The following is a 27,802-nucleotide window of genomic DNA, read 5'->3' as shown; positions in this document are numbered from 1 at the left end:
TAACCTACGTACATATATGTCTCTAAATATTTCTACATGCAACTGTCTTTAATATATATATAAGTAAAACATTGTGTATTTTTTTAATTCTACAGAAAACTTCAATACTTTTTTCTACTTAAAGTGCCTCAGAGGAAAGCTATGTCATTTACATTTAAAGTTTCCCATGGCATCTAGCTCTGAATGATCAAGGAGCATTTGCTGGTCTGAAATAGAGAGCTCAAGAATTGGCTGAGATACATCTGATAGTGGTGGGTAAGCCTCCATCTTCCCACCTATAAAATGTGGAGACCAATGATCCCAACTGAAAAGGGTTCCTGGAGGATTAAGGACGATGATATATGTAAATATTTAGAACAGAATCTAACACACTATAAGCACTTAATAAATTATACCTAAAATAACATTCTAACTTATGGGAATTCTAACTTTTCCAAAGCCACAGATGTCATGGTCTAATTTCAAGTTTAGACTTCTTTACTGGTTGTATTATTCATTTTTACCATCTGAGTTAAAAGCAAGATGTATGAGTTTACTCCGATTATACTCTTGAAAGATGAAGCCAGCAATAACGTCACTCGTCATGTTACTTTGAAGAAATTGCTTTCCTAATGTAAACCATCACAACCCATCTCAAGGAGTGCGAATGGGTTAAAAACGGATGTCACAGGGAGGAAGACGGAACAACGAGACGGAGGATTACAATTTCCACACCTCCCCACTCCATCAGTATGTCAATCACAGCACACCAGACGTGCCACTTAACAGAAAACAGTCAGGGTTCCCACAGAAAATAACTTCAATTCCTTGGGCTGATTAGAACTGTCTCAATACTTGGCAGACCTGTCCATATCAATCTGGAGTTACATGATCACATGTCTTCCATCTTTGATGAGGATGACTTTACGTGGCAGAGAAAGTGCATTATTTCCACACGAAGAGCCAAGGGATACGAGTCACACGTTGTCTAGTGCATGTTTTCTGAGGCTAGATTTTAAGTTAACGCTAATGAGCCCTTCATGCATATTGCGGTGCTTTAAACAATCATTTAAGTAGTCACTTAAAGGCAATCTGATTTTGTATTTCTTCTAGGAGGCTATTAGCCTAACAGGGTCAGAATGGACTATCAAGCTAGTTTAGCAGAGATCCTATGAGTCTGACCTTTTTTTTGGTCTCTTTAGGGCCACAGCCATGGCATACGGAGGTTCCCAGACTAGGGGCTGAATCGCAGCTGCAGCCACTGGCTTACACCACAGCCACAGCAACATCACATCCGAGCCGCATCTGCAACCTACACCGAAGCTCAGGGCAACGCTGGATCCTTAACCCATTTAGTGAGGCCAGGGATCGAACCAGCATCCTCGTGATGATAGTCAGATTCGTTTCTGCTAAGCCACTAGAGAAACTATAAGTCTGACATTTTAACAAGGCAGGCTTTGGTGTCTGAGAGGTGAGTGGCCTGAGAAGTGGGCAGAAGATGCGAACCCACATCTAACTCTTGGCGATTACATGGGCCCACTGGGTGCCTACTTGGCACTGTGTAACCTGGGCATCTTCCCATGATGCAGTTCTGAGTTCTTCTGCAATCTATTGGCAATGCCAAATGGTCTCCAGAGGAGTCAGAGCAAGGCCCAGACAAGACCTGTGGGGTAGGCACAATGTCCAGTTTAGACTGCATGCTGAAGATGGAAACTTCGGCATACAAGGCTTGACCACACCGCAGGTCACACTAGCCACAGGCAGAGAGCAGAGTCTAAATCAGAGAGTTACAGGCAGCATCCAGCTGTGTACTCAGATATGGCTGTGAACCTCTGCCCTCTGCAAACCCCTGGAAGAGCCCCTGACCGGCAAGTCCTGCTCCCATACACCACAAAGCACCTGATAAGGCAGCTCATGTTCCTTCTCTGCTTGAAATGCTCCATCAGCATCGTGTTGCCTTTAGAGTGAAATCCAGAGCCCTGGCTGCCTCTCTAGTCCCTCAGCCTGTGCGTCAGCCACATCTGCTTTCTTCCAGAGGCTGCAAGACTCTTTCCCACCTCAGGGCCTTTGCACATGCTATTTCTTCTCTCCGAAATTTCCTTCCTCCTATTCTTTACAGGCCCAGTTCCTTAGAAACTTTGAGTTTTCTACTTAGATGTCATCACCTTGGGGAAGTCCTCCACGACCTTCCTCTTAAGTATCAACCGCCCCCTCCATTACTCACTAGCCCAATACATTATTTATCTTTTTGTGACACTTAGCATGGTTCCAAATCATTCGTTTCTTACGTCCTGGTTTTTTGGTCTGATGCTACCACTGTGGCATGAGATTCATAAGGACAGGGAAGCCTTCTGCAGTCTTTCACTGCATTTCCGGCGCCCAGCACATGACAAGCATTGCATAAATATCACTGGTGTTAAAAATGCTATGCTCAGTGAAAGAAGCTAGACACAAAAGAAAGAAGCCACATATATGGTATGATTCCATTTATGTCCAGAATAGGCAAATTGAGAGAAAGAGCACAGGTTAGCAGTTGTGAGGGGCTGGTGGAGGTGAGAATGGGGAGCAAGTACCTAATGGATGGGGTGATGAAAATGGGAACTAGAAAGAGGTGATTGTTGCATAACATTGTCAGTGTGATCAATGTCACTAATGGGAAATGGTGTGTGTGTGTGTGTGTGTGTGTGTGTGTCCCTCCTTTGGCCACACTTGAAGCACAAGGAAGTTCCCGGGCCAGGGATCAAACCTGAACCACAGCAGTGACTATGCCAGATCCTTAACCCACTGAGCCACCAGGGAACTCCCAAATGTCATGTGTATTTTATCACAATAAAAACATCAGCAATGTGAACAAGTACATGCATTGCACTTGCACTGGCTCCCACCTTCCTGGCAGATGCCACCTAAGAGTTAGGGTGCTTCTCCTCAGGCTGATGCCAGGTTGCACACCTGCCAGATAGGAATGCAACAGACTAGGTGATCACAAACTGAACCACTAAGATGGAATCACTTTTAGCAAATGAATTACTGTGATGAAAAACAAATGCCCACCTGGGTCGTGCATGCACACAAACACTGAACCCCAGTTCAAGTCTCCTATTTTACACAGAGAGGACAGGATGTGAGTTCTACAAATTTGTCCCAAGTTCAAGACAACCAAGCTGGCAGAGGGGGAATGGGAAATGGGAAAGTTCAAAGCAGGAGATCTCTTCTGCTCCTTTCCCACGTCTCTGAGCACCAGTTGATCCTACTGCCAGAGAAATGTGCCTCCAGCACCTAAGAACTTTCTTTGTATTTGGAAGATTTACTTCCATAATTCACACTTTTGAGATTACCAGCAAAACACAGGTCTGGGGTTGGGGTCAAAGTACTGGAATCAAAATATTACTGAGACTATAGAATCATAAGGGGTTTCCTATGTAACTTTCCCGCTAAGCAGGTTGATCAGTCATTTAACCACCATTTTTTTATGTCTTCCTTCATCTAATTTTCAACAACCTGATCAACACCTCGTGAACTCTTCCGTGGTCCTAAAAGAAATCAGAGTGACTAGTAACAGCGACCAAACTGCTTATCCAAGGGAAATATTGGGGAACATGGAGAAAATGAAATGTCAAAGATCTATAAACATTATCTTTGTGAATACTGAAATTTACATACAGGAATTTTTAAAATAAAATTTGCAGCTAAAACGTGAGATTCACTTTTTGGACAGGGGACAAGAGGAAGCCCGATGAATCTCCCAAAGTTTGGATCCCACATGAGACAAGGTAGCCTTTATCAAACTGTGAGTAATTTGAACCATGATTTTATGAGTTCACAGAAGGAAGCATCTTTCTAAACCAAATCCCCAAACTAGAATTCTTTTTTTTTTAATTTCACATTTTTTTTCCATTATAGCTGGTTTATAGTGTTCTGTCAACTTTCCTCTGTACAGCAAGGTGATCCAGTCACACATACACATACACAGTCTTTTTTCTCACATTACTATGCTCCATCATAAGTGACTAGATATAGTTCCCAGTAGTAGACAGCAGGACCAAACTAGAACTCTTGATAAGCTGAGCCTTAAAAAGACATAAGCTATTTAAAAGACATAAACACATACTTTCTTAAGGTCCTGGACCAGGTCTTTAAAGTGAAGATGGCTACATTATACACAAATGAATATAAATATTCAAATTTAGTTCATACTGCCAAAAAAGAGATACTGATTCTCAGTTGTCTCCTGGAATCAGCCACTACCGTCTCATAAAACATGATGTATCAACCAGCAAGAGGATGCATCACCATCTCGTTAAATATCTTGTCTGACATTCTGAATTATCTTTTTAAGTGAAACAACCAAGATCTATAAAACCTAGAGACAAATACTTGACAGTCAGGAAAAATCTAACCTTAAAAAATCTTGAACCCAAATCTTTAAAATAGTAGAAACATATTTACATCTTCTACTTCAACTAGACTATTCTGAGAACCTCACATTCAGTATTCAATCTTTTCTAACATGCTCTTATTCATCTATTCAGTCTCCTAAGTAACACCCCCCCCCCCGACCCCGCAACAGAGTTCTGGTGAGGAAAGAGGTCCTGGCTAATCTTTTCTGCCTGCCCTTTGTTTCCACTGGGTTAATACTACTGTACCACTCATTAAGGACTTGCTGTAGTGCCAAGCACTTTACATACATTATCCCTAAAACCAAGATTTTTCTCCATTTAGTGGGAAGGGACCACTGACTGTGGCAGAGCATAATTATACCTCTGACCCCCATGCTCTTGTGCAATGTATCCCTGCCAGCAAGAGGTGAGCCGTGAGGGGCCTTGAGACTCTGCACTAGTTACAGGCGGGGCCCTTAACTGACCTGGGAGCTTCCACATTCTGCCTCTTCTGAACTGGCTGCCATGTAAGAAGTGACCACCGTGAGACTGGTGTGCTATAACAAGCTCCAGCCACAAGGAGGCGCTCTGGGGGACAAGCCAGCACATGGAGAGGCAAACCAACAGGCACAGAGGCATCAGAGGTGTAAGTGATGGAATCATCCTGAAAGTCGAGCATCCAGGCCCAGCCACCCAAACTGATGCCATGAGAATGGGGCACAAACTGTCAGAAAAATCCTTCCCAACAAAAACATAAGCAACATAAAGTAGCTGTTTCAAGCCACTAAACTCTGGGGCTTGTTTGCAATGATGTGCTGCTGTGCAGCACAGGGAACTATATCCAGTCTCTTGGGACAGACCATGATGGAAGATAATATAAGAAAGGGAATGCATATATATATATATATATGACTGGGTCGCTTTTCTGTACAGCATAAATTCGCCCAACATGGTAAATCAACTATACTTTAATAAAAAGTAAAAAATTTTTTTAAATGGAGAAAAAAATCAGTGGCCTATTAGAATACTGTGGAGTAAGAAGGAAGGCACCGAACTTTTTAAAAGTGAAATGCATTTTATGTTTCTTGATTTCTATATTCACTGTTCAAATGGAATGAGTAATTTCAATTTTCTTTGCATGAAAATTTAACTATGTGATATTCCACCTTTTGGGTACAATTATGTAATTAAACTTTGCACCTGATTTTAAGAGTTCAAAAAAAATTGGGGCTTGTTTGTTACACAGCAGTAGATAACCATAACACTCTCCCTTGGACTGCTTAGCTCTGGAAGGGTCTTAAAATCTAAAAAAAGATTCAGAGAGATTCCAGTTGAGCTCTATCTTATCTTTGACAACATATAATTTACCCATTTTACTACCATAGCAACTGAGGACCAGAAAGTTAAGTGGCTTGCTTAAGACAGCAGCATTTATCCATCATGTTTTCCTAGGTAAGCAGAGGAAGAAGGCTATAACTCTGTTCCCTTTTTGTTGCTGTGCAGCCATTCTCTTAGTTCATTTTTCAAGCTGTTTGACCAGAGCATGTAAGTAACAAAAAAGTAACTGGAGAACCAAGCCATTATGCTGAGAAGAAAAAAAATGGCCAGTCACAGAGCTAGGAGGGTTCAGCTTACCAAAGCCAGGTTTCTCATTTATTTGACCCTCTAAAAATGCATAATGACTTTCCCCAAATTAAGGTGCCTTATTTGTCAGGTGAGCCCACTTTGCCCTCGGTGGCATCAGGCCAATGGCTGTGGAGCGTGTCCACCCCGAGCTGGCTACAAAAGCAGCTGTAGCTAAGCTGAGGAAATCTGGATAAGAGGCAGGAAGAAGGAGAAATGGGCTGTGACTGGACTCAACTCCTGGCAGCTCCTTTAAAGGTCAAGAAGCAGCAGTGCTGCACCATCTGCTCCAGACAACCACAGAATGAAAGCCAACTCCAATTCGGAATTTAGAAGCAGCCAATTCCAAAGGGTTCCATTCAATAAGCCAAACAGACTCCTCAACATAAAGGTGGGAACCTATGAAGAGGCCGGTGCTTGACAGCACGGCTTCTGTGCCAGAGAGAAACACACTCCATCTCAGTCAAGACCTCCTCAGGGCTGTGCTCTCAGTCGGCCCCTTCTTTTTTCCTTCTTGTTTTTTGGCCCTGCCCATGGCATGAGGAAGTTCCAGGCCAGGGTTGGAATCCACACCACAGCAGTCACCAGAGCCACAGCAGTTACAATGCCAGATCTTTAACCCCAGCCACCAGGACAACACTTCCCCACCCCAGGAAATTCCCCTTTTCTCCCATACCTTCTGCACTACTGGACCCTAACGTGGGACATGGGAAGTCTTACGATGCAGGGAACAATGCAATTAACTTCATATGGAACAGCTTCACCTGGCAGATCCCAGATGCACTCAACCTCGACGTGTCCATAATTGGACTTATTCATCTTCCTCCAAACTAAACCTCCTATTTTGGTTTTTGTTTGCTTGTTTTCTTAATATTTCCCAGCTTTATTGAGATATAATTAACATACAACATTGCATAACGTGCACAAGATGTCCAGCATGATGATCTTCCATGTGTGCACATTGCAAAATGAATAACCCAATAAGGTTAGTAACACATCCATCATCTTTACAGCAGCTGTGGGTGTCTGTACGGAAAGCTGTTATTCTGTAGTCTCTTTTTCAACTGATAGTCTGTCCATTCATGCTAGAAACACAGACGTTATCTTAATCTTCTTTCTGTCCCTCACCTCCAGCCCCGCAATCACTGACAAAGTCCTAGAGTTCCCATCATATATACTTTTTATTCATTTATTTTTATTTTTATTAAAATTATATTGAAGTATAGTTAATTTACAATGCTGTGACAACTTCTACTGTATAGCAAACTGATTTAGTTATACACAGACACATACCCATTCCCACATAGGTCATCGCAGAATACTGAGATTTCCCTGTGCTAAACAACAGGTTCCTACTGATTCCATATACCATAGTGTATATATGCCAATCACAAGCTCCCTATCCATCCCTCCCCCCCACTACCCTTTCCTTTTGGTAACCATAAGTTTGTTTTCAGAATCTGTGAGTCTGATTTTGTTTTGTAAATAAGTTTATTTGTATGATTTTTTTAAAAATCTACATATAGGTGATATCATACGATATTTGCCTTTCTCAGTCTGACTTACTTCATTTAGTATGATAATTTCTAGGTCCATCCATGGTTGCTGCAAATGGCATTATTTCATTCTTTTTCATGACTGAGTAATGTTCCATTATGTATATGTATCACATCTTCTTTATCCATTCCTCTGTCAGTGGACATTTAGGTTGCTTCCATGCCTTGGCTACTGTAAACAGTGCTGCAATGATATGCTACTATACACAGAAAATCCTAAAGATGCTACCAGAAAACTACTAGAGCTCATCAATGAATTCAGTAAATTTGCATAATACAAAATTAATACACAGAAATCTCTTGCATCATTTCACTAACAATGAAAGATCTGAAAAAGAAATCAAAGAAACAATCCTATTTATCACTATATCATAAAGAATAAAATAACTAGGAAAAAGCCTACCTGGGGAAGCAAAAGACCTGAACTCTGAAAAAATGCAATCCCTATCAAATCGCCAATGGCATTTTCAAAGAACTGCAATAAAAAAATTATAATTTGTGTGGAAACACAAAGGACCCTGAAGCCAAAGCAATCCTGAGAAAGAAAAATGGAGCTGGAGGAATCAGGGTCCCTGACTTCAGACTGTACTACAAAGCTACAATCATCAAAATAATATGGTACTGGCACAAAACCAGAAATACAGATCAATGGAACCAGACAGAAAGGCCAGAAATAAGGCCATCCATATATGGCCAATTAATCTTGGCCATGCACATATGGCAAAAACATACAATGGAGAAAAGACAGTCTCTCCAATAGGTGATGCTGGGAAAACTGGACAGCTATATGTAAAAGAATGAAATTAGAACACCCTCTAATGCCATACACAAAAATAAACTCAAAATGTGTTAAAGACTTAAATGTAAGACCAGATACTATAAAACTCTTAGAGGAAAACACTCTTCGACATAAATCGCAGTAGTAGTTTTTGGATAAACCTCCTTGAGTAATGAAAATAAAACCAAAAATCACCAAATGGGACCTAGTTAAACTTCCAAGCTTTTGCAGAGCAAAGAAAATCATAAACAAAATGAAAAGAAAACCCACAGAATGGAAGAAAATATTTGCAAATGAAATGGCTGACAAGGGATTAATCTCCAAAATACACACGACGATTCATGAAGCTCAATATCAAAAAAATAAAGTCTAATAAAAAATGGGCAGATGATCTAAATAGACATTTTTCCAAAGAAGACATAGAGATGGCTAAAAAGCACATGAAAAGATGCTCAACATCACTAATTATTAGAGAAATACAAATCAAAACTACAATGAGCTATCACTTCACCCCAGTCAGAATGGCCATCATCAAAAAGTCTACAAACAATAAATACTAGAGAGAGTGTGGCGAAAAGGGAACCCCTCCTCCACTGTCGGTGGGAATGTAAATTGGTACCATCACTATGGAAAATGGCATGGAGGTTCCTCAAAAAACTAAATATGGAACTACCATATGATCTAGTACTCCCACTCCTGGGCATGTATCTGGAGAAAACCATAATTTGAAAAGATACATGCACCCTCATATATATATATAATATATATATATTTATACATATTTAAACATCTCCTTCTCCATTCTACCACATCCCTAGTTTAGACACTCATAGCAGCCTACTGGCTTAATTCCATCCCAGTCCTCTTAAATTCAAACTTCCAAGTAGCCAGAGTTCTCCCTTTAAAATACAATGGTGTCCTCATCCTTCAGTTGAATTCTTCAAAGGTCCACTCTGCCTGGAGGATAAAGCCCGAGTTCCCTAACATTGTGTCCTAGAACCTCTTCTCTCTCATCCCTACCCATTTCTGCAGTACACAATTTCTTCTCTTATTTCCTCACTCTGTTGTCTGTAGCTCCCAGCACACTTCATGCTGTTTCTTCATGCCTTTGCCCATGTCATCTCCTCTGTCTGGGTGCGCACCACTTCTCTGTCCTCTTCCACACATCTCCTGATCATCTCTCATCACTGTTACATAGACTTGAGGTGTCCCTACTGCTAGGAAGTCACTCCTGACACGGTCCTGTATCTCTCTCCACCCACAAACTGGGCTCCCTGCCTCTGTGTCCCTGTAAGAGACTGGGATGACCTCCATCACCACATCTCGAGCACTTGCCACAATACTCACTACTAATATGGCTTAAAAAGACCATGATTTACTCATTCTTTGTTTCTCTAGCACCTAACACCCAGTTAGTTTGGCATTGTAGTAGATGCTCAAGTAACTTTTTTGTTTGTTTTTTGCTTTTTAGGGCCACACCCATGGCATATGTAAGTTCCCAGGCTAGGGGTCGAATTAGAGCTATAGCTGCTGGCCTACACCACAGCCACAGCAATGCAGGATCCAAGCCATGTCTGCAACCTACATCATAGCTCATGGCAACACTGGATCCTTAACCTACTGAGTGAAGCCAGGGATCGAACCTGCATCCTCACAAATACTAGTTAGGTTTGTTTTTGCTGGCTGAGCCACAAAGGAAACTCCTCAAGTAACTTTTAATGAATGGATGATTAAATTATATGGATGGAAGCCTCAGAGGATAAGTCTGTATCAAAATGTATCAGTTATCTATGGTTGTATAATAATATTAAACCAATTTAGTGGCTTAAAATATATACATAATGTCTAAGAGTTTCTGTAGGTCAGGAATCCAAGGACAGCCTGGCTGGGTCTTCCACCCCAGGGTCTCCCAAGGCTTCCATTATGTTTGTGGTGGCCAGGGCTGTGGTCTTACCAGGGGCTAGACTAGGGAGGGATCTGCTTCCAAGCTCACGAAGGTGTTGGTAGCATTCATTTCTTTGAAGACTGCTGGGACGAGGGCCTCACTGGAACTGGAGGTGCCTTCAGATTCTTGTTACATGGGACTTTCCAACATGGCCAGAAAAGGACAGTCTTATGCAATGTAATTGCAGAAGTAATATCTCATCACCTCTGCTATATTATATTTGTTACATACAAGTCACAGGCTCCCCTCAACACACACTAGAGGGGAGGGGACTACACAAGGGTATAAAAACCAGGAAGTAGGAATCACAGGCAGTCTTAGAATCCGTCTGCCGTACAGATACAGTTTTGAGAGAACTCACCAGAAAGGCTCTGTAGCTGAAACAGGAAGGAGAGAATTGAGAACAGCAAGAGCATGTTAACTATGTTAAAAGGTCTACATTTATGGAGTTCCCTGTTTGCTTAGTGGTTAAGGATCTGGCGTTGCCACTGCTGTGGCTCAGGTTCAATCCCTGGTCTTGGAACTTCTACATGCTATGGGCATGGCCAAAATAAAAAATTAAAATTAAAAATCAAAAAAATAATAAAGGAGGCTATTTATGTGCAAAACGTTGCATAATCTTAAATACTTATTTCTCTTTACGGAAATGATTTTTAGGTTACTAGAGAATTCCACAATTCATAAAAAAATTTCTGGAAAGCATAGCTCTGGGTTTGGGGGCAAATGCTAAATTTAAAACATTGACCATTTTCTACCTCTACATTCCTTTTGGCATCATTATTTTTGTTAAGTGGCTCTTTAGATCAGCTAGAATCTTCTTAAATCATTTATTTTTCATCCATTTTTACAGGGTGTTTGGGGCCCAGGAGGTAGAGCTTTATTTAATATATCTCCATAATTTATTGCCAACCATGCACTGAGGGGAATGTCAACTTCATAAAAACTGAAATTGGAAAAGTGAGAAATGCTCAAATTTTCCTCAGAGAAAGAGAAATTTATGAAAATAAGGCAAGTCAAGGAAGTATATTAAAACATTTCAAAACATAAAGAATGTATTTAATGCACCAGCAATTTTTAGACGTGTCCCCGTGGGCTGTGCCACATCCGTTACAAACATGGCAGCCTGTGAGTGCGTTATGACCGGACTGTCACTCTTCAGACAAATCTGCACCAAGGGTGGCCAGGGATGCAGTGGTCATGCCAAGGAACACCTTTTGTCTCGAGGCCCTCCTCTGTCTATTACTGGATGTTATGTTTCTCCTGTGAGTGGCTCTCTGCTCCCCTGACTTGGGGTTAATTGCAACAGTTGTGGAGCAGGTCTCCAATGCTGCTCAAGGGACGTTATGAATGAGGGGAAAAGAAAAAAAGAAAAAAAAAATTTATTTCTACCAAAACATAAAGCTATGAGCAATCATATACAAAGACTTGGGGCCCAGGCCAACCTGGCCTCCAAAGCGCCAGAGAGGGCAGATTCTCCATAGTGAAAATAGCCTCTCAGGCCTCTCTTTAGTTCTGTGATCCCAGAATAAGGAAAGAATTTTCCAGCAAACTTTTAAGCCTCTACGTCATTTCAGAGGTGTAGCTATTATCTACAATTAGATTTTCGGGGTTCACCCAATGAAATTCAACAGCACCCTGAGGATTCAACTGGAAAAGTACCCTTCCCCAGAGTTGCTGCTATGGCACAAGAGGATCAGTGGTGTCTTGGGGGCACTGGGACACAGGTTCAATCCTGGGCCTGGCACAGTGGGTTAGGGATCCAGCATTGCTTCTGCTATGGCTTGGGTCACAACTGCAGCTCGGATCTGATCCTTGGCCCGGGAACTCCATAGGCCACGGGGTAGCCCCCCCCGCAAAAAAAACGAAAAACAAAAAACAAAAAAAACTTCCTCAAGGACAAGCAGACTGTAAAGGGGGGTGGTGAATGCCTCAGATGAGAGTTTAAAATGCTGAGGCTGGTATTTTAATATGACACCCACAAGCCACCAGCCCTGGTGCTAAGCTGGCTGACACAGGGCTCCAGCAAAGCATCAGGAATTTACAAAAGAGCATGGAACAAAGGTTCTAGAAGCAAAATAATCATCACTTACTAACTGGATGGGCTGTTTCACTTCTCTGAGCCTCAGTCCTCTCCTCTATAAATGACCTATTTCATGGACGAGTAGCCTGAATCGGGTTCAGACATCTCAGAGCATATTCAGTGAGTTTGGAGGAGGGGGAGTCTATCAGCAACCGAATTAATCTGAAGGCAGAAAGGAGCCAGACTCCCCAACTTGACTCGGGTTGGAGATGGAGCAGCGATTCTGAATACAGCAGAGGTGGCACAGACCCATCCCCAGTCTAGACCTGTGGGCCTGGGCTGGGCCCAGAAAGAGGAGGCCGACATGGAGAAGCCAGAGAAGCCTTTTTGAGGAGAGGCTCTGGATGACCTATGGGCATAAGCAAACTCCTCTGGTGACCGCCAACCAAAAGCATGACAACCTAAGAAATGAGCACACTTCTTCATGACGACGTGGCCTTATTACAACATGAGCTCCAAAGAACACAGAATATTTGGTACCCTGAGGATGCATTCATACTAAGTGAATTAAACTAGCCAGAGAGAGACAAACATCATATGACTGTCCTTAGTGTAGAATCTAATTTTTTTAAAGATATAAACTTACTTCCAAAACAGAAAGAGACCCACAGACACAGAAAACAAACTTATGGTGGCCAAAGGAGGAAGGGGGGGAGAATAAATTAGGAGGTTGGGGTTAATACATACACATTACCGTATATAAAATAGATAACCAACAAGGACCTACTGCATAGCACAGAGAACTATGCTCAATATTTTATAGTAATCTATAAGGGAAAAGAATCTGAAAAATAATATACATAATATCTATTCATATATATGTATAGATGTATAAAACTGAATCGCGTTGCTGTACACCTAACGCAATAGCGCAAATCAACTATACTTCAATAAAAATAAATAAATACACACACACACACACACACACACACACACTCACCAGAAACTAGCTGAGCACTTATACTGTGGTTGGACGTACAGAGACAGGACCTGGGACAGAAGGCACCAGAAGCCAAGGCAGAGGTGCAGAGTTGCACTCTACACGGAAGGGCTCAGAGGGAAGCACAGGAGGAGAGATATCACCCCCCCCACAGACCCCCCTCCAGGTTCTGGAGGGGAATTCTGCCAGGAGTGAGATCATAGGGTTACAGGTGGGGACAAGAGTGTCTAATGTCATTACTGTTGTGTGACCCTCACTGTTGTCATACCACCAGAACAGACTGGGGAACTTGGGGTCATTAAACTTATTGCTCATAATGGGAAATGTTTGGAAATTCTTTTCAATAAATCTAGATTTCACAAAATTTTCTTCCAAGCAAAGCAGGAGAAAGGGAAAAAATATTCCACCCATTACTGTGAGGCAAGGAACTACTCCTATCAACACACCAACCTACATCGTGCCAATTCAATTTTCTTTGAGAGACACGTCATGGTCTCTCCCAGCTTCTCTACGACAGGTTTCCTCATTCGCCTGGACCCCATGTGAAGCTGCATCTCTGGGGGAGTGGAAGGGGGCGGCTGGAGGGCTGCTGCTCAGATTGGGCACAAGATGGAAATTCAAGTCGCATTTCATAAAAGATGACTTCTGAGAAATACCAAATCTGCTTCCCATGGCTCAAGAGTTCTTCAAAGTCCATTTTAATTAACAGTGTTTCAAAGGAGAAGTCCTTTGTCTATTTATTCTTTAAACAGGGAGTTCAGGTTTTCTTCCATTTGAAATTGCTTTATTGACTCGACTTGCAGCAATTCCCTTCGGTGGGTATCACCGGCAGATCCAATTCAGCTAAGGATTGGATTCGATTACTGTCAAGTAAACAACTTACCACCCACACAGATTTCGTCCCCAATGAAATCCCCGTGTTATTGAATTGAACACTTCGGGATGAAAGAAAAGGGGAAAGATCCTCCCGCCGAAAGGTGCTGGCTGATGCTGTATCGCAGGTGGTGTGGTTCCCTGAGCCCTAGCGATACTGCACCCGGAGGACCAGGGAGGTGTAAGGCAGCCAACACAGCCCTGCAGCCACAGCAGAATCACAGGACCGCGATTTATAACATGCATCACTACCAATTATGTTTCAAAAACAGATTTATCTTTAAACTTTGCCATCCCATTTGTAGGAATTTGTTCTAAGAACATAAAGTGAGTGTAGAGGTGTTCCCGTCATGGCTTCGAGGAAACAAATCTGACTAGCATCCATGAAGACGCAGGTTTGATCCCTGGTCTCGCTCAGTGGGTTAAGGACCTGGCATTGCCACGAGCTGTGGTGGTAGACATCCCCGTGGCTGTGGTGTAGGCCAGCAGCTGTAGCTCTGATTCGATCCCTAGCCTGGGAACCTTCATATGCCATGGGTGCGGCCTTGAAAAGAAATAAATAAAATAAAGTCAGTGTAGACATCTACAAGGATATTCACTGCAATGCTGGTGACAGGTGAAAAAGAAATAGAAATGAATGTTCAGTGAAAGGAACAGGTTAAATAAATTAGCCAATGAAATATTCTACAGGCATCTTCAGACATTAAAAAACAATAGAGTAGAAAAGATACATGTAGAAATGATGCCAGAGTGAGAAAGTTTGTACTGTGATACAAAATACTATAATTTGTAAAACATATGCATTTATATGTAGAAAAAAAAAGGATCCAAAAACATTATTATTACTTATTTTTAGGCAGTAATCTTAATTTCCCTCTTTTGCCTGAGATTGTAAGTTTTCTATAATAAACATGTATTCCTTAACAATAAAAAAGAAAGTATTTGGTTAAAGTTAGATAAGAATGGAAAACAATTTAGCCCAAGCTTTCACTTTACATTGAGTGATATTCTGGCTTAGGAAGGTGTTTTGGGCACAGAGAAACTCTAGCACCAATAAGGGAAAAGAATTCCTTAAATTGCCATTCACACTAATCTTACCTCCAAATTAAATTTATAATCAAATGAATTACAACCTTATCAAAATAATCTCTGACTTATTATGAAACTAGAGCCCCTCGAGGGGTCACCGAGACCACCTGTGAAATATTTGATTCGTGCCGTCAATGCAACTCCCAGAAAATGCACAGAAGCTTTAATAACAAGAAGCTGCACATGTTGGTTCAGGGATTCAGAGACTCAAAAGAGACCCAGGGACTCCATCCAGCAGTGCTGTATGTTATTCCACTGTATGACATGGAACAGAAAATGACAGAGAAAAGGAGAATGAAAAGGAGTAACATAAAATATATCATGCATCGGTAGTATTTTTTGAAATGTGGGGCTCGGAAAAGTTTTTAAATTAACTAATTTTGGCATCTGGATAAATCTAAAGAATAGTCAATGATATAATTTACCCCTGTGTGTGTCTGTGTATTCTAGATGGTGATATACAAAAGAGCTATTACCATGGGGGTAGTGCTAAACAGAATGAAAGTGATTATCCTAGAAGCCAAAAAAATCCTGCACTAGAAAGGAAAACAGCAACAGGGTGATTTAAGCAAGCATCAACTACACCTTTTGGAGGAAATAAGGGGAAAAGAGTGGAATATCTTACATCGCCTATAAAAACTTTATCTATTGCTATTTGGAAAAAAAAATAGGAGTTAAAATTTTGGATCAGAGCCTGAGCAAGGAGTTTTTGATTCTTTCTGGTGTACATTCCATAAACACTTAAATGCTCTAATTATGACGTATTTACTCTCATTAAATATGGACAACGTTCATCCATTGACCACTCTAATTTCTGTGTGAGTAATCACATCCGGCCGCATGTCAATTCATTTTCTTTCTCTCTCTCTCATTCATTCTATGTCTCCTTCATTCATCTCCCCCTCCACCCTTCTCCCAGAACAGAGCAATGGCTAGAAATGGGAAATTTCTGCAGAACTGATGGAATCTAGGAAATCCATACCAGTCACAAGGAGAAAAATGACTATTTCAGACTGTCTCCAGCTCAGGCCAAAAGCCTGAAGCCAATAGATCTTCCATCAGAACGGTAGATTTGTGTCCCATCAAGACACCTGATTCAGTCAGGCTTTCTCTCCACGCCTGTTCCATTGCAAGCCCCCAAAGAGCCCTCAAACACCCCATGTCAATAGGACAGACACAAAGCTCCTTCGTTTTATGGGAAGCTCTTGTAACTGCTTTAGGGCTGCCTCAGGGGAGCTCAGACAAAGGAAATTGGTGCCTTTGGACTGGGGTTCTTTTTCTCCTCTGTCTTTCAGAGCTTGAATATGCAGACCTATATCGTCTGTGGCAGGACAGCCTGTGGAAACCAAAGCTGAGGCCAAGGTCACCTTCAGCACTTTCAGGCCTTCTGTTCCCTTCCCCCCAGTGCTCTCCTAAGAGTATTTGCAAAAAGGGTCATCGCCTGGCATGAAAGTGTGGAAGCAGAAGTAGAATTTGAGGTGTTACTAGGAGACAGAATTACTATTAACACATGACATGTGGAAAGCACTCTTTCACATTCTGAAGTCATATTACATAGGCTACGATCTGGCCCCGACCCGTGGGTTTCAAAGGCTTTTCCAAATAAAGGAAAGGAATTTGCAGAGAAGAAATTATCTAAGGTCCATAAGAATCAGGCCCAGGATGAATCACAAATTAGAGTGAAGGCCAGGGAGCCGATCAGAGGATCTCTTTTTTGAGACAAAACTCACATAACACAAAATTAACAGAGAATGAATGAGAGAGAGAGAAAGAAAATGAATTGACATGCAGCCGGATGTGATTACTTAACACAGAAATTAGAGTGGTCAATGGATAAACGTTGTCCATATTTAATGAGAGTAAATACATCATAATTAGAGCATTTAAGTGTTTATGGAATGTACACCAGAAAGAATCAAAAACTCCTTGCTCAGGCTCTGATCCAATCCCAGAGTGAGTGCCACAGAGAGACAGTCCTGTGCCTACACTCGGGCTGGAGATTTCGCCTCCCATTGCTGCGGCCTGGAAAGCAGAGGCTACAGCTCCCCTTGGTTTGCTCAGTAAAGCCCAACGCCTTATTCACAGTGGACATTTTCCTTTTTGTGCTGGGTTATAATTTTAAGTTATCTGAAAAGACTTTACATGTGATTTGATTTTACTTTATTCTTATTTTCAGCATGATTTTACTCTTTGTAGTGATTTTATTACATGTAGGAAAAGAAATAAAGTAAATAAATATGCAGTTAAACAAGTAAGTAGAATCTAATAGGAAAATGAGATTTGCTTTGTTTGTCTACCATTATTCAGGAAAAACATGACACAGTGAAAATGCTACTCCTGTAACTTTGCCAGAACCATGTGTTCCTGTAAAAGCACCAGGAGCATAAAGTCACAAATCTCTCAAATGCCCATGATGCTGTCCACATGGAGCACATGAAAGCCCAACACGTACAAGGCTTAAAAGATGAACTTTAACAGCCAGTATCTTCTCAAGGCTATGAACCATTCTCTATCTCTCCATCTGTCTGTCTGTCTATCTGTCTACCTACCTACCATCTGCTCTACTGCTAACATAAATTGCTTAAGACTGTGAACGGCAGCTAGGTATCTCTGGCCCCCTCATTGAAAAGCCTCAACTCCTCTTAACCCACAGCTGTAAAAGCAACATTCCAACTGGAAGGTGACGGATGGCCATGTGTAAACAATAAGTGGAAATGATAGGTTCTGTGTGTCTTGGGCCAAAGGGGTTTTGGTCCGTGCCAGTGTGAGCTGGGAAGGCAAAACAGGGCCAGAGTTGAGAATATGGACTCTTCTGGGATTTGGCTGCCTATGTTCAAAGCCCAGCCTCCTCTCTTCCCAGCTCTGTGCTCCTTAGCAAGTTCTTCAACCTCTTGACTTTATTCTGCTGTGAAACAAGGTGATATTCGCATCACCCCTGGAGGCTGGACGAAGGGAGTCAAATCAATGAGATGCTTGAACAGCACCCGGCCCCTACCGTGCACTCAAGAATGGGACTGCCGAGTCTACAGATCATTTTCTATCTGGTTCTTTACTAGCCATCCATTTAGGAGAGACTACTGAGCACGGTGATAAATAAGCAAACTGTGCTGTCTCTCCCACGTTACTTTCCCCAAATGCCATCCGAGGCGACGGAGCACGTCTTCAGGAACATCCCGCCATTCATCTTCCTTTTTCATAATTCGCCTATAGCTTTGCAGCCCTACTCATGTTCCCACAGAGCTTTAAATGACAGAACTTCTAACGCTCCCAAAGCTGCTCAGCAGATAACGCAACACAGTTAAAAAGTCGGTTGGAAAAAAAAAAAAAAAGCTCTTTTATTCAAAGAAAAATCTCCTTGAATCAAGCCACTTCAACTCACCTCCAAGAGGAAAGCCTCTTTCTCTACCACGGTGGCCTATTTTAGCCGACAGATGAAATAAAATAAAAGAATGTATCCAGTCTGAATCTATCATCGGGGGAAAAAGAAGAAATGTTATCTCTCTCATTTAAATTCATTTGCGCTGTATTTTTGCATCCAGAGGTATAAATAATGCATGATGGCATTTCGGAAGCTCAGAGTCATGCTCCAGTGTGTTCTATTACCTTCCATTCTGTAGTCACAAGGCGTGGGGTTCCGCGGTGAGCTCAAAGGGTGGTTTTAGAGGAAGGAACAGCCTCTCCCACGGCTCCGTTCCAATGTGTCTGTGGACACGCCCTTCCTCCCACTGCTATTACCTTCCTGGGGGGTGCCCTGATGCCTGGCTGTGAGCCTCTGCCATGTCCTCGGGAGAGACCCTCACGGCTCAGCAAGATTCCAAGGTCATCGCCACTCCCTGGACAGCCCATCTCCTCTCTGCCCTGGGGAGCCAGCACAGCACAGGGAGCCACCCAAGGCTGGTTGGCCCCCTGGAAGGAGGCTACTTCCTGGGAAAATACTTCCACAGTAAGCAAACAATGCTCTTCTTCTCTTGTAAACACGTTTGCCTTTATTTCATATCTATTTAAAGAATACACAAAAACTGGAGACATTTTAGCTCAAAGATTTACCACCCTGCTTGTCCCTAGAAATAAAAATGGGAAAAAGCTCACAAATGCATTTCGTTGCTAGGTTCTACAAATCATGTTTTACAGCCTGTGTGTGTGTGCATGTATGTGTGTGAGTGTTTAGTAAGAACTGGCAAAGAAAAGCACAACAGAATGAAACAACTAAAAACAAATTACTCTCGCATCCTCCCTCAAAAGCTAAGCAAAGGTTCGTGGGTCCGTCCTGGGGTGTGACCATGTCCTTGAGAAACGATCGATCCAGATATGTTTGGACAACAGTCTCAACGAGCAGAGCATGACAAAGAGCACAGAGAAAAGGAGGCAGCAGAGAACGTTAATCCTTGCCTGAGATCCTGGTTTTGGGGAGAAAACTCTTTAGAGTTCATAGATTTCTTGTGGAACCAGAAAAGCCTTGTTTCATTTCATTAAAGAGAATTGTAATGACCTTGGCTAAATGCTGCCAAGGTTAAATAGGATAATGAAAGTATCCTATGGCTTCTCTGCCTTTTGGCTAAGATCAGGTGTAGTATTTGCTCTTATCAGTATCCCTATATATCATTGTTATCATTATTATATCAGAAAATAGTGATACTCAGTAAGCCTACTATGAAATCTTAAAACAGAACAAATACTCAAAACGGTCTGGACCACACTTAAGACTCATACAACCATGTGCAGGGCCCCTGCCAGGTGCAGGCACAATGCGAGGCAGTGGAAGACCTTCCAGCAGGCGTCTGGAAGCTGCCTTAGACACAGAGCCCACAGGGTGCAGAGGAAGAGGACCTGAACATGAGCCTTGTCCTACAAGACAGGGAGTTGAGGAGCTCCCGTCGTGGCTCAGTGGTTAACAAACCCGAATGGTATCCGTGAGGACACGGGTTCAATCCCTGGCCTCATTCAGTGGGTTAAGGATCCGTCATTGCCGTGAGCTATGGTGTAGGTCGCAGACAAGGCTCAGACCTGGCATTGCTGTGGTTGTGGTGTGGGCCGGTGGCTACAGCTCGGATTTGACCCCTATCCTGGGAACTTCCATATGCCGTGGGTGCGACCCTAAAAAGACAAAAAGACCAAAAAAAAATAAAAATAAAAATAAAAGACCGAGAATTGAAAGTGTCATAGCAACATGCAAACTCTGAACATTTGTACCAGTTGGAGAGATCACAGTGGCTTCTTAAGTCAAAAAGAGAAAGACAGATACCATATATCACCTACATATGGATCCTAAAATATGGTACAAATGAGCCTATCTACCAAACAGAAACAGACTCACTGACATGGAGAACAGACGTGTGGTTGCCAAAGGGGAGAGGGAGGGAGTGGGATGGACGGGGAGTTTGGAATTAGGAGATGCAAACCACTTCCTTTAGAATGGCTAAGCAATGAGGTCCGGCCATACAGCACAGGGAACTATATCCAGTTCCTTGGAATGGACCATGATGGAAGATAATATAAGAAAAGGAATGTATGTACTCGTATGACTGGGTCATTTTGCTGTACAGCACAAATTGACAGAACAATGACAGATCTATAATAAAATTTTTTAAAAATTAAAAAAATAAAAAGCAAGCAAAAAACAAAAGAGAGATGATATTCCAAATCCACCTTGGAATAACAGCAGGATTTCAATACGCGCAGCTAAGTGAGGGGAGAGGAGGAGCTGGAGGAGAAAGTGGTCTATTTAAAACCTGCCTGTCACCCCTGGGATGGAGTAAAGCGCCCTCCTTGATCGGCCCCCTCCCCCCACTCAGGTCTCATCCCTGCTCTGCCCCATTTTCCATCCCTGGGAAGAACCATCTGCAATTCCCTGGGGCTTCTGTTCTGCTTCCTACCCTCAAGCTTTTGCATACACAGCTTCCTCCTCCTGGAATGTCTTTCTGCCCTCCCCTCCCAGCTCTCCACATGCCCTGGTCTGCTCCACAGTCCTTGGAGAATCCTTCAAGGCCGAACTCAAGCCCCATCCCCGCAGCAGAAGCATCCTCATCATCTCAGGAGAGTTAGCACTGACCGCCTTCCTCGTGCGCATGGCACCCTGACCGTTCCTTCTGGGTGCTCGTACACCCTGACTGTATCAAGAAGCCCTGGCTTTGGGGGGCATAAAAATGGAATTGGTTTCTATTTTCTAATCATGACCTTGAACTCTGCTCTGTTAAATCCCTCTTTCTCACTGCTCAACCACATCTGCCACGGCCGCCAGAACTTTCCAGGCACATCCAGAGGTGAAAGTGAGTCCAGTCTCATCTAGAACGTCATTGCAAAGCTCTTCTCTTTCCTCCTTCGGGGCAGAATGGAACAGAGACCCTCTCCCAGGACTAGCTGCTAGATAGGGTGTCGCAAAGGACAGGGAGATGGGGGGCTTGCACTAAAAAACTTCTTGTCCCTCTCTGTCTGTCTGAGCACTCTGATGTGGGGGAAGGGAGGGGAGACCAAGACACACGGAGGCAGCATGGCCACCCCCAACCAGCACTGGTACGGAGCAGGCAGCCAGGTCTCACCAGGCTCTCTGTCTCCATCTGTTTATAGCTTCCAATTACGTGATGGTTTCTGTGTAGCACTTCCCGGAATAGGGTTCACCGTCTCCCTCATCCCCTGGGATGGAGAACCCCTCAGAGGGGGGCAGCCCCCTCTCCTTAGGGCTCCCTCTCCCCATGGCCCCACGCCTCTCCTGGCCCCACCCATCCCTCCAGCATCTCCTCACTTGGCAGCATACCCCAATTCCTCCCTTGTCTACTCAATTCCTCTGGGGGATGGAGAGGGGAAAGTTGAGCGAGTTCTTTTCAGAGGGCTTTTCCTTCCTGGTGACATGCAAGCGGGATGGAGGGGACTGCCTGGAGGAGTGGGGAGGAGTGGGAACCAGGCATTGCCACGGGAACAGAGGGTCATCAGCCGGTCACCAGATCACCTGACCACCAGCCAAGCCACTCCAGGCTGACCCATCCCCTGAGGGTTCAGAGGGATGTTGTTGTCACTGTTGTTTTAAATGGAGGAGAACAAATCTTAAAATGCTTTTTTCCCAAAGACACAATAAAATGGCATAAGGAGAGGAGATGTTTCTCTCTTCTCTTTACGTTTTCCTGTTACACTCCAATGAGCTGGGCTACAACTGGTTCTTACAAAGCAGTCAAAACAAACCTGAGAGCACCTTTCTCCATTACACCACCACATGGTCAATTCATGGCACAGTTGTTCTCCCAGCTTTACAGATGATAACAGCACACTCCCCAACCCCCAATGCCACAACACAACTGATTTAAGAAGAGTTTTCAAAAACGTTTTAATGTAACCATGCTAAGGGGGAGGGGGAAGGGGAGGGATGGATGGGAGTCCAGGATTAACAGGAGCCAACGATTCTATATAGGATGGATAAAGAACAAAGTCCTATTGTATAGCACTGGGAACTAAATTCAATATCCTATGATAAACCATAATGGAAAAAGAATCTGGAAAAGAATAATATATAACTGAATCACCTGCTGTACTGCTGAAAGTAACACAACATTGTAAACCAACTAAACTTCAAAAAAATAGATTTTTTTTAACGTTTTAATGTAACCACAATAACACAGAGAAAGGTGTGTGTGGGTTTATGACAGTTATGACCTGTTTGGGAATGAAAAAAAAATAAGACAGTACCAGAATCCTGCATCTAGGTATTTTTAAAATTGTGTATTAAATGTGAACTTTGTTGTATAGAATATTTTCAGGGGTTATTCCACAGCTGACAGAAACCTATCTCAGCATATATTCTGCACCAATGACTATTTCCTCATAGGTGAGAGCTGTTTAAGACAAATGTATGGAGACTATTTCACTGAACACTTAAATTAAAAACAAAAGCTTATATGTTAATTTTCATACCATTAGGCAGAATCGTGGTTCATAAAAAAAGAAAAGGCCTTACCTGTTGTAAAGTAATAATACAAGAAGAAATGTAGCAGCCAAGCCATCGAGAATTGTTATTCCAGCCAGATGAGGAGAAGGGATGGGGAGAGAGAAAAAAACTGCGATCAACAGTGATATCAAAACATTTCATTTTCTAAACAAACAAACGAAAAAAATCATAACAAAATGAGCGTCAACAATAATTGTATAAAAGATGAAATAAACTACAGAACCCATCATTTTGCTATATTTGCTTCTCAACACAAATAGAACTATCCAACAGAGAAACAATAATTTAAAACAGAAATTACTTTTATTTATAGGATAGAGCAATTCGTTTTAAACTTAAGAATTGGAGTAGGCAAGCTAGAGCCCACAAGCCTAATTTGCCCACTGCTTGCTTTTATAAATAAAGTTTTCCTGGAACAGAGCCACACTCATTTGTTTATATATTGTCTGTGGCTACTTATGTGAGACAATGACAGACCTGACGAGTTGCTACAGAGTCCATATGACCCTTAAAGCCTATTTACCATCTGACTCATTACAGAGACCATTTGCTGACTCCTGATTAAGAGGAATGATAAAATTATTCCTTTACCTTTTTCCTTCTCAGACCATGAATTCCACCCCAATCAGCCTAGACATGTGCTGTCCAGTACCGTGGCCACCAGCCATGTGTGACTACCACACACTTGACATGTGGCCAGTACGAACTGAGATGTGTAAAACACACATCAGATTTCAAAGACTTTGTAACAACAACAGAAAGCAAAACTCTCATTGATAATTTAAAAAATACTGATGACATGTTGAAATGAAAATACTTCTGATACCCTGGCTTAAATCAATGTTATTAAAAGTAAATATGTTATTAAAATTACATTAGCACTTCAGCCAATTTTTTCTTATTTTTTTTAATGTGGCTACTAGAAAAGTTTTACATATGTGTGAAGCTCACATTTTATTTCTATTGGACAGTAGTGGCCTAGAATCAAGGCCCAAAATAAATAACGCTCTGAGAACTAGGTCTTCCCGGGGTCCTAAAATAACAACAGCTTACAACAGGGTGTAGGCTTTACTCCTAGGACCTCGTTGCAAATGATAGATAATTGGTCTGCTTTTCAGTTTGCTTAGTAACTGAATCGTACAATTTGTCTGGAGAATCTGGTTCTTGAGATGGCTTAAAAAATGAGTGAAAATGTTCAATTACTGGCTACATACAGACAGAAGGTATGTTGCCGGGATCAAACGGTCTAGGAGCAAAGAGGTCTGGTGAAGGCCAATTACATCCTTTATCTTCCTCCCTCAGACCTCCTGCAAGTTTGTTGCAGAACGGAGTAAGTAAGTAAGGAGGTGAGAAGAAAGAGCAGAAAAAAATCAAGTTCGTGTGAGCACACAGGTGTCAAATGCAAGAACAGATTAGAGCAATACAACCTATCTTACAAAATTCATTGTTATTGCAGCTTCACACATACTCTGCTCAACATTCACCTCACTTAATACCCAAAGGCCATTAGATACAGAATGTTTTGTTCCATCAGGGAGTTTTCCTTTCGTTAGGCGTATTATTTCCAAATAAGCCTATGCAGTATAATTAGACAAACTGATAAACATTTACGTAGATGATGAGAAATTGGCAGATGAATGGATGACTATTCACCTCATCATATCCACAGTATTTGTGAAATATAAGAACAGGTCCCAGAACTTCAACTACCATTCTCCCAAGGCCACCCAAAGCCAATCACATGGGTGTGTCCATGAGGGAAACAGGCTGACCTTTCACCCTCCTTGGAAGTGTTCTTGTTACTCAATACTGAGCAATCGCCATAGAGCAGGCATAGCAATAAAAGGTGGGAAGCAGGGCATTTATCCCCCTCAGCATCTCCCAGACATTTCTTAAAATTCAGCTGTTTCCCATGCAATAGAGCAATGGAGGCCAAACCCCAAAGTTCTTCAGGGAACAAACTGAAGTCCAACAGTCCAGGTACCCTGGTCAGACTTCCCCCCAGCGCTTTCTGTCACATTTCAACTAGCCATTCACCAAGCTGCTACGGACCCCATGCCAGGTTGGTCCACTCTGCTGGATGGTGAGGGATGCAGGGGTGAGCCAAAGCCAGTCCTCCTTTGCTCCAAAGAGGCTTAGAATGAAAAGGGAGAGCAGGTGAGCACAGAGAGAAACAGGATGGAAGGCAGACCGAGGCCGGAGCAGAGACGCAACATCCCAGGAGCATCCACAGGCCAGAAAGTCCCTTCCTTTTCAACGAGGAGAGAGTCAGGGCACTTTTCATGGAAAGGATGGCTGGAGATGACGAGTGATAAAAGGATTCTGTGCAGAGAGCACTCCGTTTAAAAAGGCAAGGAGGCAAAAACGCAATGGGCACATTGAAAGAATGGTAAGCAGCCCATTTTGGCTGGAACATGGATTTAGGGATTAGTGTCAGATAATGCGAACAGCATGTTGGAACTGGGTCATGGAGAGTGTCCCCATGCTGGACAAAGAGACTCCAACCTCATCTGGCAGGCAGGGGAGGATCACGGGAGACTCTGCCTCAGGAGGATGAAAAGAGGCAGAATGACACAGGCGCCTGAGCCCTGGACCAGGCACCACAAAGCCCTGAGTCGTGGGTGGGGTGCACGCCACCAGGGGGTGACTCTGGCTCTCTGGGACCATCTGTTGTTGTTGTTGCTGCTGCTGTTGTAGTTGTTTTCTTGGAGGTGGACCAGAGAAGACAATCCCTAAAATTCCTACATGCAGAAGAACACGTCTGCGTCCAGGAGGAGAGCTGTGTTTGGGGAAGACCAACACGGCATCAGCGTAGCTGCAGGCCGGAGCCTAGGCCCAGGAAGGAGGTGACGAGGGACCACACATGGAAATAAGAATCCCAGTGTGTGGGTTTGGAACAAAATAAAGGGGCAGCATAGAAACACCTGGAGTATGGAAAAAAGGAAATTCTTTTGGGCTTATTTATTTAATGTACTGGTAGAACAGAAAGGAAGGAGTCACAGATGATTTTAAGGTCTGGTGTCTGCGTCTCGGAAGACCTGTTCCCTCAGCAATTCGACCGAAACCAGCTGACACTAAGCAACTCCGTCGAGGGACAGGTGCTGGGCAGGGCGAGGTCTCAGAGATGAGTAAGACAGGGCCTCTGTGGCCAGGACATTGCATTCCTGCGCAAATGTGAGGCTGCCAGTGGTCTGCGTTTTTGTTTCTGCCATGGTCTTACTGTTCGTGGGAAGAGCAGAGGGAGACAACGACAGACAGTTCCAGCCCTGGACTAGACCCCCGACAGCCGAGGGCACGTCAAAGGGCCAATGGATCTAAATTCACAAACCCAGCTCTCTTGTTTGTCTTCCCGTGTCACTTTGAGAAACTCCTGTGACCTTTCTGAGCTTCACTGCCTCATCTGCCAAAAACGGCTGGTAATACCATCCTTCCTAAATGATGAAGAGGTTTAAATAAGCTGACGTAAACTGTCTCTGTGGTGCAGTGGAGAGTGAACTGAACTCCTTCATAAGCTTATCTACTTGGGAGCACCGTGTGCATCTCGAAACGTTTTAAGAATGTTATTTGATGTGGTTATTCATTCTGAGGCACTGGTGTGGTTTCCAGGTACCCAATAAAAGGACAGACACATAGACTGGAAGAGGGGTCCAGCTAAAGATACGTTTGGATCAAGATCGTAGTTACCTGTGTTAATTGAGATTGTCGTTAAAGTCATGAGGACAGATGGAAGGGCTAATGGAAAAAGTATAGTGGAAAAAAGCTGAGAGAGAAACAGACCGGTGCCCGCATTGATAGACTAGAGGAAGAAAAGAGTTAAAGGAAAACAGGAAAGCATCCTAATACGGGTGTTAGAAAAGACACTAGGCTTGGAAACCCAGGTACAGGTCCAGACTCTCCTACTCATTGATGACTTGGTTTGGGGCAAATTATTGAAACCTCTAGTCTTTATACTTAGATGCAGGTGCCCCTGGGGCATCAGAACAGGAAAATACCCAAATCTTAGCCTATCTCTATAGTGTCCATTTCCTCCAAAGATTTGAGGCGGGGGTGGGGCGGGGGGGGGCATTTAGTGGGGGAGGATGAGAACAAGAATAGTGAGGACGGTGATACCACGCAGACGGCACAAGAATAGTGAGGACGGTGATACCACGCAGACGGCCCTGAGGAAAGAGAGGCCTCCAGAAGGAAAAGGGAGTCAGAAGTACCAAAGAATGTGGGCCATCAAGGAGGATGAACCCTAAAACAGCTGCAGGCCTGAGGGATTCAGAAATGGTTGGAAACTTTGGAGAGAGGTACCTGTAAGGCAAAGGGCATAGCGGTGGATGACAAAAGACACAAGCAGGATCGGAGGTGAGAGCCAAGGTAAGGAGAGCAAGGAGAGAAGAGGGCAGAAGAAAGTGGAGCTGACAGATGGTTCAGGCTAAGGAATGGGGGAGGGGCAACACGGGGTGGGGGGGCAGGGGGGGTCAGAAAAGCCAGAGGGAAGGGAAAGCTGACGTCAGTGATGAGGAGGGGGAGGAAGGCCCACCTGCAGAGTTCAGCCCCAAACAGAAGGGGCTGCTCTTTGGGGTTTTTTTCAGTTTCTTTAATTTATATTGATTTTTTATTTTTATTTTTATTTTTTTGTCTT

The 27,802-nt window shown here is 43.1% G+C and overlaps 1 protein-coding gene and 1 pseudogene across 40 annotated transcripts in view; one reads left to right on the top strand and one right to left on the bottom strand.

Moving 5' to 3' along the window:
• Positions 1-27,802, bottom strand: part of NCAM1 (neural cell adhesion molecule 1) — a 330,666-nt gene that overhangs the window by 218,896 nt on the left and 83,968 nt on the right. The window lies entirely within an intron of this gene.
• On the top strand, positions 19,775-19,888 carry LOC146399857 (U2 spliceosomal RNA; annotated as a pseudogene).

Source organism: Sus scrofa, chromosome 9 (assembly GCF_054392235.1).
Source record: "Sus scrofa isolate SSC_HxYL_T2T_F1_AM1 chromosome 9, Sscrofa_HxYL_maternal_Yorkshire_Landrace_v2.0, whole genome shotgun sequence".
Taxonomy (NCBI): Eukaryota; Metazoa; Chordata; class Mammalia; order Artiodactyla; family Suidae; genus Sus; species Sus scrofa.
The sequence above is the reverse complement of the archived record's forward strand: the minus strand, read 5'-3'. Positions and strand labels throughout refer to the sequence as shown.